The sequence below is a fragment of the Eumetopias jubatus genome, unplaced genomic scaffold (genome assembly GCF_037043125.1).
Source record: "Eumetopias jubatus isolate StellerSeaLion01/CBP00866 unplaced genomic scaffold, mEumJub1_p1.0 scaffold_3, whole genome shotgun sequence".
Taxonomy (NCBI): domain Eukaryota; kingdom Metazoa; phylum Chordata; class Mammalia; order Carnivora; family Otariidae; genus Eumetopias; species Eumetopias jubatus.
This window is the reverse complement of record NW_028274809.1, coordinates 126,483,378-126,493,812: the sequence shown is the minus strand read 5'-3', so window position 1 is coordinate 126,493,812 and position 10,435 is coordinate 126,483,378. Positions and strand designations below refer to the sequence as shown.

Genomic DNA, 10,435 nt, shown 5'->3' with positions numbered 1-10,435 from the left:
AAGTTGCTCTATTGGTCTGCTCGGGCTGCCATGAGAAACGCCACAAACCAGGTGGGTTAAACAACAGAAATATATTTCCTCACACTTCTGGAGGCCAGAAATCCAAGATCAAGGTGCCATCAGGATTAGTTTCTGGTGAGGCATCTCTTCTGGCTTGCATTTGGCTTCCTATTTACTGTGTCTTCGTATGGCCCTTCCTCTGTGCATGTGTGAAGAGCGAGAGAGTGCTCAAATCCTTCCCCCCCTCTCATAAAGAAGCAAGTCCTATCACACTAAGGTCCTCGTCTTCTGATCTTAGTTAACTTTCATTCCCTCCATAAAGGCCCTATCTTCAAACACAGGCACATTGGGGGTTAGGGCTTTAACATATGAGTTTTGGAAGGACACAGTTCTGTCCATAACAGTGGTCTTAAAAACAATTTTGTAATGAAAAAATGACAAATTGAACTCGAAATAAATTGAAATGTGCCCCCTCCAAAAGATATGATAAGACCCTAACTCCCACTACCTCAGGATGTGACCTTACTTGGAAAGGGTCTTTGCAGATATTTTAGAGGTGGTTCATGGGCTTTACTTTGATGATTTAACATAACTGGAACTTCAATAATCTACACGAGTAGATAGTTACTACAAAACTCATTCATATCACGTCTCTTTTTTTTTAATGGTGGTAAGAAAAACACATAACATGAGATCTACCCTCTTAACAAATTTTTAAGTGTATAGAACAGTATTGTTAACTATAGGCACAACTTTGTACAGTAGGTGGATCTCTAGAACTTCTTCATCTTGCATGACTAAAACTGTATACCTGTTAAGCAGCAACTTCTAATTTTCCCCTCCACCCAACTTCTGGCAAACACTGTTCTACCTTCTGCTTCAACGATTTTTATGACTTGAGATACCTCCTATCAGTGGAATCATGAATTATCAGCTTCTATGACTGGCTTATTCTACTTAGCATAACATCCTCAAGATTCATCCATGTTGTAGTATGTGACAGGTGTGATGGTTAATTTTATGTGTCACCTTGACTGTATGTATCTGTGAATGTGTTTCTGGATGTGATTAACATTTGAATCAGTAGACAGAATAAGGCAAAGGAATCATGAATTATCAGCTTCTATGACTGGCTTATTCTACTTAGCATAACATCCTCAAGATTCATCCATGTTGTAGTATGTGACAGGTGTGATGGTTAATTTTATGTGTCACCTTGACTGTATGTATCTGTGAATGTGTTTCTGGATGTGATTAACATTTGAATCAGTAGACAGAATAAGGCAAAGGCCCTCCCTAATACAGTGGGCCCCATACAATAGGTTGAAGACCTAAATAGAACAAAAAGCCTGAATGAATGGGGACTCTTCCTGGCTGGCTGCTGGATCTGGGAGATAAGTCCTTTCCTGACTTCAGACTCCAAATGAAAAATTGGCTCTTCTCAGGTCTGAGGCTCCCAGCTTTCTGGGTGAAATTTACAATCTCAGCTCTCATGGTTCTTAGGCATTTCAGTTTGGACTGGAAATATATCATCAGCTCTCCTCTATCTCCAGCTTGCTGGATGTATATCTTGGGACTTCTTAGCCTACAAAATTGTGTGAGCCAATTCCTTATAATAAGTCTCTTCGGTTCTATTTCTCTGAAGAACCCTGATTAATACAACAAGATTTCATTCTTTTTATGGATGAATAATATTTCACTGTGTATATATACCACATTTTCTTTATATATTCATCCATCAATGGATATTTAAGTTGTTTCCATAACCTGGCTATTGTGAATATTACTGTATTAAACATGAGAGTACTAATATCTGTGCAAGATCCTGACTTCAATTATATTTGATAAATACCCAGAAGTAGGATTGTTGGATCATTTGGTATTTCAATTTTTAATTTTTTGAGAAAACCCTGTTTTCCATGTGGTTTCATAATTCATAATTTTATATTCTCACCACCAATCATAAGGGTTCAAATTTTTCCATATCCTCATCAGTATTTGCTATTTTCTGCGTGTTTCTGTTTTGTTTTTCATAGTGGTCATTCTAACAGGTATGAGGTGGTAACTCAGTGTAATTTGGATTTGCATTTTACTGATAAGTAATGATGTCAGGAATCTTTTCATATATCTGTTGACTATCTGCATGTCTTCTTTGGAGAAATGCCTTTGTCCATTTTTTTTTTTATTCAGATAATTTGTTTTTGTTTGTTTGTTTTGCTATTAAGTTGTAGCAGATTCTTACACATTTTGGACATTAACCCCTATGAGATAATATGGTTTGCAAACCTTTTCTCCTATCCCATGCCTTTTCAATCTGTTGTTTCCTTTGCTGTGCAGAAGCTCTTTAGCTTGATGTAGTCCCATTTGTCTATTATTGCTTTTTATGTTGTGTATCCATTAACGTATTTTACAGTTATAGTTTCTTTTATACTTTTGACTTTTAACTCCTAAAGTGATGTATACACTTCTGTTATAGTTTCACGGTATTCAACATTTGTCTATATTATTATTGTCTTTGTCAGAGAGCTTTATAGTTTCATGTTGTTTTTTTTTTTCTTGGTTCAAGTTTAATAGAAACAAAAGACAAAACGTGATGCCCTGCTACTGTACATAACAGTTGGCCTGCCCCATAACAGCTCAGGCCCTTCTCTCCAGAGAAGAAAGGCTGGCCTCCCCACCCCTGCAGAAAAGGTCTGTCCTGTCCCCATACCACATCTGCAGAGTCTAAAGTCTTATGTTCTAAGCATGACAATAATACAAGAGAGATTTTGTTTTCATGGCCACCCACTGCAGCCCAGCCCTAAAACGACCCGGTGCTCACTTCTGCTTAGAAAAATATTCTTTGCTCTTCTGGACATCAGGCTTGATGGTATCACTGCCAGGCTTCCAGCCAGCTGGGCACACTTCCCCATGCTTGTCAGTAAACTGGAAGGCCTGAACCAGTCACAGAGTCTCATCCACAGAGCGGCCTACAGGAAGGTCATTTACCGTGATCTGCCTAAGGATACCTTTATCATCAATGATAAAGAGGTCCCTGGAGGAGATGCCTTCATCAGCCTTTAAGACTCCATAGTCCTGAGCAATGGTACGCTTGGGGTCTGATACCAAGGGAATGTTCATGGGTCCCAGTCCTCCTTGTTTCTTGGGTGTGTTGATCCATGCCAGGTGACAGAAATGAGAATCCACAGAAGCACCAATCACTTGACAGTTGAGTTTCTTAAATTCTTCTGCCCTGTCACTGAAAGCAATGATCTCTGTGGGGCACACAAAGGTGAAGTCAAGAGGGTAAAAGAAGAACACAATGTATTTTCCCTTGTAGTCAGATAGGCTGAGATCTTTGAACTGGCCATCTGGTATAATAGCCGTGGCTTTGAATTTGGGGGCAGGATGCCCAATTTTGGCATTTCCCGAAGACATCTTGCTATCAGTGGCTCTGAAAGCAAAAAAGCCGAAGACAAGGCAGGAAGAAGATGCTCATGTTGTTGTTTTAATGGTGATAAACTCCTCAGCTTTTGTTTATTTGGGAAAGTCTTTATCTCTCCTTTGCTTTTGAAGGACAGTTTACCAGATACAGTTCTTGGTTGGCAGTTGTTTTTTTTTCTCTCACCTCTTTGACTATATCATTACAGTCCCTCTGGCCCGCAAATTTTGGCTGAGAAATCCACTTAGTCTTTTTTTTTTTTTTTGAAATCCACTTAGTCTTATAGGGGTTCCTTTGTATGTGATGAGTCACTTTTGCTGATTTCAAAATTCTCTGTGGCTTTTGACCATTTGAATGTCTTAGGACTCCTATTCCACCATCTTTCTGATGTCACTTCCTGGGTCTTTGCAGATTTAATCAAGTTAAGATGAGACCATTATGGTGGGCCCTAATCCAGTATGACCTACAACAAGGTGTTCTTATAGAAAGGGGAAATTTGGATACAGACATACACAAAGGAAATACAATGTGAAGACACACAGGGAGAAGACAGCCATGTGACTACAATGATGCCAAGGAAAGCCAAGGATGGCCAGCCAAGAAGAAGCTAGGAAAGATGGTCCCCTGGTGTTGTCACAGAGAGCATCATTTGCTTGCTGACAGTTTGATTTCAGACTTCTAGACTCCAGAACTATGAGACAATAAATTTCTGTCATTTAAACCACCTAATTTTTGGGTTTATACTTTGTAATACAACAACCCTGGGAAACAAATACAAGAGCTCCTTTTAATAAACTGAGTTGCACTGAGGATTTTCTCCCACTCACCAAGATAATATGCATAGACACAACTACTTCTGAGTGGTTCCTATTCTCTCCACAAGAACAACTAAGAGGCTGGAAAAGGGAATACAAAAATACATCAGGGGTTATGGAGCTAAAAGGAATGCTTCTTTTGAGAAATTTGTTGAAGTATCCCAAACTTGAACTTGATAGTGTAATATCAAAAGTAAAATGTCTTGCAGTAGACAGTTGCTTATTATTTCTTACATGCTCAATAACGTCACAAACTCATCTCTTCACCTTGGTGATCTGACTTCTGAGGAGTTTTTAAAGTTCTTTTATCTTCCAATTTTTTTCGCTTAAATAAACATGGATGCAAGAAAAATAAAACAAGAATTAAGCAAATTAAAAAATTATATATAGGAGTGTTGTGACATTTAAGCAAAGTATGTTTTAAAGACCCAAATGTGTAAATACCACTATCACATAAAATAGAAATATAACTGAAATATTGAAATGACCAATCAGCACTGAAATGATTTATATAGCACTGAAAATGTTTCTGCTTCTAAAATAAATATCATATTTATTTCTTGTTTTTCTTTTATTTGTACAGTATTTTAGTGGACACTAGTTTTTGCAACAGAACTGAGCCAACACTGAGCTCGACATTCCACTCTTCATGTAAAGCATAAATAAATAAATAAATAAAATGCCCTTACTTTCTTTCTACTAATTGTAGAAGTTGTAAATAAAACTTCCTTACTTCCTTTCTACTTGCATTTCTAGGACTAGAAGTTCACTTTCCTTTGGTATCTCTTTTTTTTCAGAAAGGAAGAAAGTTTGTCATTTCATAACAGCAGAGAATAAGAAACCAAAAATGTGGTTGCCAGGCCAATTCAAGATGCACTCAAGAGCCAAGTGACACATTCCCATATGCAAACCTCAGGCATAATGTATGCAAATTTCCACATGTCATCAACCTTTGAGGTCAAAACCATAATGGCAAATGGTGAATCCACAAATGCCTAGGGGCTACTGTAATTAAAGGTAAGCCCTGACTGACAGTAAATATGGATGATGGGACGCTGTCCAAATCATACCAAGAGAAGGTTATCAGGGAATTTGCAAGATAGCTTTCTAAATGGGGTAATTGGGTGATGGGCATTAAGGAGGGCACTTGATGTAATGCTCACTGGGTGTTATATGCAACTGATGAATCACTGAACTCCACCCTGAACCTAATAATACACTATATGTTAACTAACTTGAATTTAAATTAAAAATAAATAAATAAGTAATGCTGGGGTCCTACAGGATAAATGCCACCTTGAACAAATACTTGGAAGATACCAACACTAAATATCATGCATTAATACTAATTTCATATTTTAAAAAAATGAAACTAAGAAAAGCAAGAGTATTGAAGAAGAATACATTTATTACTTAGGAGATTTTTTAATTTATAGAGCAACTGGAAAACAATACTTAAAAGTGCATTAGAACATAAAAGCGCTAACTTCTGTCCCCATCAGATCTTTCTAAGAAAAGCGTTTTCAGTGTGTGTTCTTTATTAAGAACATTCATCTTCATGCCAATCAGTGCCACCAGTTGGTTTTAAACTCCATGGTAACAACATTAACTACTAGAAATACCAAGAGTAGCAATAAAAATAATAATTATAATAAATGCCTACTTGGGGGAAATTTTCAGCTCCTTCAGGATTTTGATTTCTCCTTTGTCTCACGGAGGCAAATTATAATAATTGTTTTGTCAGTTGCTACTGGAGATCTTTTAACATCATATCACATCAGTTCAGAGATCCCAAGTCTGTCACTCAGATAATGAACTGTTTGGTACCCTGCAGGAAGCTGAAGCTTCCTGATTCCTTCCTTTGAATCCTATGGAATAAAACAGCATTCCCTTGACACAGCACTTCTCCAGTCCCACAATGCCTCAGGGTTGTTTTCAATCAGATATATTGAAAGGATAATGCCTTTTATAACAATGATGGGCTGGGAAACTCCGTATGTGAATTTAAGAGGTTGGAGGAGTCCACACAGTGATTTCCCATTCAACAGTAACTGACAATTCTTATGTAATGGAGAATAAAATTTTATCAGTAAATGGGATTCATGGGGAATAACGAATTAACTGTTTCAGTAATTTAAAAAAAAAAAAAACAACCTGTTCTAACTTACCCTTTAAGCCAGTGAGTAGCTGTGTAGGAGCAAGAATAAATAATATAGGTCAAAATGGAAAAACAAGAAATTTCTAGAAAGTCCTTTCTCTTTGGGAATTCTATCAGAACAGGGGCAGCGTTTTCCCTGTTCATTACCACTGCATCTTTAGCATATTACTCAACATGCAGTCAACATGCAATTAACAACTGTTGAAAGACTGGAGGAGAGGCATGGCGGCTATCATAAAAGATCTTTATACAGTTATTTTTCTTTTAAGATTTTATTTATTTGACAGAGAGAAAGCGAGCACAAGCAGGGGGAGCAGCAGAGGGAGAGGGAAAAGCAGGCTTCCCGCTGAGCAGGGAGCCCGATGCGGGGCTCAATCCCAGGATCCTGGGATTGTGACCAGAGCTGAAGGCAGACGCTAAATGACTGAGCCACCCAGGTGCCCCTACACAGTTATTTTGACACAATCTTATCTTGATATTTTTATTCCATCTGTATATTTTTATTATAGTCCAAAATGAAAGATAGGAGAGAAAGGATAAGTATAATTATTTTCTCCATTAATTAACCATGGTGTTTGGAAACAACACCGTGCTAGGGGTCAGATGACTTCTGGTGGGATGACCCTATCCCTGTCATAATGTGACTATGAATTAGTCAAAATCTGAAGTTCAGAGAATAACATCTTGTAAGAGTTTATCACAGATGAAGTAATCTTAATAGCAACATATACACTGCAATTAGCAGAAGTATTAGTATGCTTTGTGCTTATACAGTACTCTAGCATTTATAAAATCCCTCCATTTATTATCACTCCATTTGCTCATCACAATGATGCCACAAGAAATAAGGAGCTCAACCATAAAATAAAAAACATGTTAACGTTGAGTCCTCTAAAATAAAACATGGGCATTTTCTAACAGCTTTTTTTTTTTTTCAGGGTTAATTGCATACCATACAATTCACCCATTTTTAAGTGCAAACTTCAATGGTTTTTAGTAAATTTACAGTTGTAAAACCACCAAAATCCAATTTTGGAACATACTCATCACCCCAGAAAAATTCCTTGTGCTCATTTGCAGTCACATCTTGTTCCTACCTGCAGTCAACCAAACGGAAAAATAACAAAAGAATGTTTTAGTATATATGTATGTCCCACATATTTCATAGGGCACACTTATACCAAAATATTTTTTACCATTTATCTGAAATCCATATTTAACCAGAGACCCTGTTTACCCTACCAAAACATGGTCTTTTAAAACCTTTTATTTTTCTTTTTTAGTATTGTTGATGGATTTATACATACTTATTCACAATCCCTTCATTGGTAACAAAATAGGCTCTTATAAGATGGCTGACCAAGGACTTATACTTGTACAATTCTTCCTACATAAATCACCATTAGAACAACTAAGGAGTTCTAAAAATCGGTATTTCTAAGGAAACTAATCCCCACATCCCCTTCGCATGTGAGGGCAGCTACCAGAGGACTTCAGGCAGAAGGCCAGGCTCGGTGTTGCTCTAGGATGTTGTAAGTGTTTACAATTCTACCTGATGTGTCCTGAGGCAGGACACTTCTACCTCTGGCATTCTTTAAGGCACTTGTGCATTTTAAAATTAGCTACAGTACACTGCCTACTTGCCACATCCAGTGAAGGTGTGACCTCCTACACATACTGCCTCCAGTAGACAATCTGTTCAGGGAATGGTTAAGTCAAGCAACGCGGGAACCACAAAGAAAAGATTGCTCCACTTTATTAATACTATCATTGTACTGGAGACCTGAACCTTCACGCTGGGACTGTTTAGTCACTAGAGACTTGTTTTTTGTTTTTGTTTTTATTTTTTTAATCAAATACAGGCTTCCACTGAAGTATGAATGTTAGGTTTCTCACAAGATGAGGCCAAACAAATGTTAGGTTGAAAACAGTCTCAATGATCTCCTTCAGTCCCTATGCTGTGGTTCCTATCTGTTTCCCTCATTGTCTAACCTCAGCTTAGTCATTCAATCAATCGGTCAAGAAATACTTCCCGAGGGTATTGATTTGAAAACTAGACATTTTGGTGGGATATAGAAGTTCAGGATAGTGTTTGGATTTTGTTCTCCTTTTTGGTCCTGGGGCCAAGCTCAGTGCCCAGGCGGGTTGGCACCCAAATTCATGTGCCAAATAAATGAATGCATTCACCAGTGAAAAGATAGAAACAGTTCTTGCCCTTGACAAGTTTACAGCCTATTTTACCAACCTTTCTCAGCAAAGTTTTGAAGGGCAGCAGAGAAAGTCAGGCCACAAGAATCTCTGCAGTTCTAGTTTTCCTTTACTTTATGTTTTTGCTTTAATCTTGAAAGCTTGAATCTTGAAAATCGTTTGATTTCCTACTTTAGCCCTCTGACCTGAAACAGGAGGCAAAAACACGAAATGCTTCTTCTGTGGTTCACTTCAGGGGGCGTTATCAGTCATCCCCAACCCTAGAAGTTCCTGACTAATTTTCCTCAGACTGAGGGAACCACTTGAAATGGCAATATCCCTTCTTGCCTGGGCTTACAATTTTCTTTGGATTACATGGAAATCTCATTTAGATCAATTTATGGTAGATCAGTGCCCTGACAATCCAAATCCCTAAATCAAAACAAAACAAAAGCTAGGCAGCCACAAAACGGCACGTGACTAAATTTACTGTTTGAAACTAATGCAAACTACTGAAAGCTCAGTTATATGTTAGCCTAGTGATCTTGTATTATTGGTACTTTACTAGTATTTAATAATTACCAACATCATTTAATATTTAGTTAATATAATCTGTCATAAAAAGGACTATAGCTTATTGGACATGTAAAATGGTGCAGCTTCTATGGAAAACAGGATGGAGGTTCCCCCCAAAGTTAAAACAGAATTATCATATGATCTAGCAGTCCCACTCCTGGGTATTATCCACACTTGATCTTAGCCAAAAGGCCGAGAAGAGATCTTGGGTATTATCCAAAGGAACTTAAAGCAGAATCTCAAAGAGATGCTTGCACACCCATGTTCATTGCAGCACTATTCACAATAACCAAAAGACAGAAGCAACTCAAATGTCCATTGACAGATGAATGTATAAATAAAATTATATATATATATATATATATATATACAACATAATATTCTTCAGCCTTTAAAAAAAGAAGGAAATCCTGTCTTGTGCTTCAAACCCTTTCATGAATCTCAACATTCTGCTAAGTGAAGTAAGTCAGACACAAAAAGACAAATACTATATGACTCCACTTATATGAGGTATCTAAAGGAGTCAAAAGAAAAGAAACCAAAAGTAGAGTGGTGATTGCCAGGGCTGGAGAAGAGGAAAATGGGAAGCTGTTGTTCAATGGATATAGAGTTTCAGTTTCCCAAGATAAAAAAGTTCTAGAGATCTGTTGCACAGCAATGTGAATATAGCTAGCACTTAAAAGTGGTTAAGATGATAGTAAATTTTATGTTATGTGTTTTCTAAACACAATTTTTAAAAAAGGACACATTTAGTTATACTGAGACCTAATATTTTCTTAGTTATAAGAAAAAAGATCGAAGGTTAAGCTTTTAAACCCTATAATCTCCATATAAAATGAATCTTGTAGACTGGACAGAGATTATTTCCAAATTTGCATTGGAGATTGATGCTAAGCATGCATCACCGTGTGTGAATCCTAAAAGGGAGAGTTATTTAAAATAGATTAAATGATGTAGAGTAAAACTTCCAAAAGCTGTAATTGAAAGTGTCAGAAACATTAGCTTCGAAACAAGTAACATTTAATCACATAGATTATACAGAAGCATAAATTTTTGTAGGTTGTTTTCTTCAATCAAATTTACATTTTAATCTGCTGAGACTGTTCATCACTTTTGGCTGTCTGGTACCAAGCAACTTGTCAGAACTTATAAATGCAAACCGCCTACTTTGGGAATAGGACTTTTCCTTTAAGCACAAAGATGATGAAAGTTTAATTAGAATACTTCAAGACAGCAGGTGTCTGAGAGTGGTGAGATTAAAATAAAGGGCATTTTGTC

General features: G+C 37.2%; 1 pseudogene; it reads right to left on the bottom strand.

Annotated features, from left to right (window-relative positions):
• Positions 1-2,817: 2,817 nt before the first annotated feature.
• On the bottom strand, positions 2,818-3,420 carry LOC114211857 (peroxiredoxin-1 pseudogene; annotated as a pseudogene).
• Positions 3,421-10,435: the final 7,015 nt, after the last annotated feature.